Source organism: Diceros bicornis, chromosome 15 (genome assembly GCF_020826845.1).
Source record: "Diceros bicornis minor isolate mBicDic1 chromosome 15, mDicBic1.mat.cur, whole genome shotgun sequence".
NCBI classification, from domain to species: domain Eukaryota; kingdom Metazoa; phylum Chordata; class Mammalia; order Perissodactyla; family Rhinocerotidae; genus Diceros; species Diceros bicornis.
In genome coordinates, this window is record NC_080754.1 from 51,498,117 (window position 1) to 51,501,093 (window position 2,977).

Here is a 2,977-nt window from a genome sequence, read left to right on the forward strand (position 1 = left end):
TAAAGATGACCAAAGTTTTAAGAGCTTGTGAATTTTTAAATAATAAGCAAGACTTCAAGTCTTAATAAAACATCAGTAAGCATTAAGGAAGCCCAGATTTAAAAATACAGCACAGCCATGAATTATGTTGCTTGCACCATACCCTGCAGTCCTACTTACTCAGAATTTTGTGCTATTCTAAGAAGATGGAAGGAAGGAGATATTTTAATTAATCATGGCTTTTTAGATTTACTGAAAATATAAATAGCCTCAGGAAAAGAGTTTAAAATTTATGATAATTAATTTTCCAGGTGATTGTTCCTATCAAGTGTCCCATGTTTAGTGATGATGGATTCCCTCTGAAGGATTCTCTAGATGAGATCATGGGGCAATGGGGCAGAGGGAGCTGATGTAAAAGAACTTTCATGACTGAATTAAACTTTTGGATATTGCTAAGTTTAATGAACATGTGTTATTTTGCATCCTCTCAGAATCAATGTCCCCTTTTCTTGTCCCCTTTTCACCTTAACTTCCTTTGTGGAAACCATCCTTTATCTGAACCCCCAGGAAAAAAAATACCTATGGAGCATGTGACCTGGCCTGGCCCAATTTCCCTGGCTTCAGAGATTGGCTCAGGAGCAGGCAGGTGACCCTGCTAGGCCAATCAGATGCTCCCTTCCTGGTATTTGAATCTTAAGCTGAGTGATAAAAAGACTAAACCTGATTCGAGTTCCTTCCTCCTAGCAATAGAGCCCTTGCAAAGCTGTCCTCCTTGTGCTTGCCCCTCTCTGAGTTTGATTTTCCTGAAAAACTGTTCTCTTCCCAAAAAATCCTGTTTTCTTTTCCCCCTCCCCCCAAAAAATCTCTTTTTTGTTTCATCTAGCCAGAGTCTGTTTCTCTTGCTCATAACCAAAACCCCTCATCTAAATATTTTTCATAAAGGCCAGGTAGGTTAGGGACATATTATGAAGCCTTGCATGCCAAGCTAAGGCCTTGGCACTTTAGCCTGTGAGCAAAGGGGACACATCAAAGGATGTCAAGCCGGGAACACACATGTTGAGATTTGCGTGTTGACAAAGCAGAAGGTGGGCTGGAAGGAGGTGAGGGAGGAGTCATCCAGGAGGGAAATGATGCAGTCTTGAGGCACTAAGGAGGCAGTGAGAATGCAGAGGAGAAAGGGCGCCCGAGGGGAACAGCCAGGGTAACATCAATAGGAAAGGAAGCGATCCAGAACCCGGGTTCTGGTTCTGGTTGCAGGGAGCCCAGGAGGAGAAGCAGGTTCATCTCTAAATCTGAGCAGTAGAAGTGTAGGACATCCTGAGTGCCATCAAAAGCATAACCGCTTCCAGTGAGGAAGATAGATTTGGGAATCAGTTTTGATTTTTTTGGTTTCTGTCTTATTTGTTTGTTTTTTCAGAAAATTAATAGTTATAAAACTTTTTTTTTTTTACAGAATCAGTATAAAATAGCAATTAATTACTCCATAATCATCAGAATTATTTATAATCGCGGTCTTGGCTAGTGGGACTGAAATCAACAAAAGGTCTTGGACTTGGCTCAGAAATCATCCTAGGAAGCCTGCCTCCTTGATGTCTGTCATGCTTAGCTCTTATGAGATGACCGGGTCCTTTAAAAAATAACAAGTATCTCTTTATTCATTCTTTGGAGGCTTCAAGTGAATTTGGCAGCATTCATTAAACACCTTCCAGCTCTTGTCACTTACCACTTCGTCCACATTCGGTTCTGACTGAGTCCATTTCAACTTTGTCTGTTCTTTTCTAAGTTGCTTTAATAACATTAAATTGTCCAAACTCTTTTCTCGGAAATTTTTTTTACTACTGATGAGATCTGAGCTATACAGTTTTTTATGACTCTGTTCCTACTTGCATGAGCTGCCATCAAAGACTCCTAAAGTTGTTTACAGGTTTCATTGGTACCAATTTTCCCTGCAACAGAAGCTGTTGGAACTGCAGCGTTTAATTCATGTACTATTCTTCACTTAATCATCCTCATCACCTTGAGTAATTCCCGGAACTCGGCGAACTCCTCACAATTCACAACCACTGTGAACTGGGCGCCGCCATATTGGACTGGGAATCAGTTTTTAATCAATGTCCTGAACAAATCCAGAAGTACTTGTCTGGAAGGTACTTACCGGCAGGCTCTAAGAGAGCGCCCACCCTCTGCCCCACCCCCGCCCTTCTTGAGGTCTGGGCAGCTATCAGATTTTGAGGCTTCCTAATCCTTGGACCTGCTCTGCTATATTCAGAATTAACTGCCTGGGTGCTCTGAGAACCATTTCCTGCCCTTCTCTTACTCTTCTGTCTACATTTCCCAGGCTCCTTTGACCTCTGGCTGGCTTCTGGCTAGTTCAGCCAAAGGGAGGCACTGGCAGAAGACTGGAAGGTAGGCGGAGGGGAGAGACCAGGGTATTTCTCCCTCTTTTGCTGTGCTTTGGGTGGCTCCTTCAGGATGGGCTGAGTCTCCTCCATGGCCCCAGATCCCACAGGACAGCCTCTCCCTCTGTGGTCTCAGCCTTCACCAGGCAGCCCCACTATAGTCCCAGCTCCCACTAAACAGCCCCAGTTTCTGCGTTCCAGACTCATGGCCTTCTTCCATTGCTTCTCCACTGTCTGGTAGTGGCTTCTTGCTATTGCCAAACTCTAGGTTACTTCGTCATCCTGTTTGGCTTTTCAGTGGTTCCATTATTTGCAACCAATTCCCTGAATTAAATTCTGTCTGTTTGCAATCCTAAGGTGGTTTCTGTTTTCCTGATCCCTGTCTTAGCAGCTAGTATATGGTGGGGAGCTAGGGGCAGAACAGTGGTGGAGGTGAGGAGAGTGTCTATGGGTTTCAGTTAGGATAAACATTAATGATGAAACGTCAGCCTTCTGCTCTGTATAAATTTACCACAAGCAGCAACCCAAACATGAGATTGCCTCAGGCTTGAAGTCTAAACCTAATGGTTCAAGGGGCCCTCTATTAGTGAGGACTTTTT

The 2,977-nt window shown here is 43.5% G+C and overlaps 1 pseudogene; it reads right to left on the reverse strand.

The window, feature by feature from the left end:
- Positions 1 to 1,623: 1,623 nt before the first annotated feature.
- Positions 1,624 to 2,063, reverse strand: LOC131414580 (protein MIX23-like; annotated as a pseudogene).
- Positions 2,064 to 2,977: the final 914 nt, after the last annotated feature.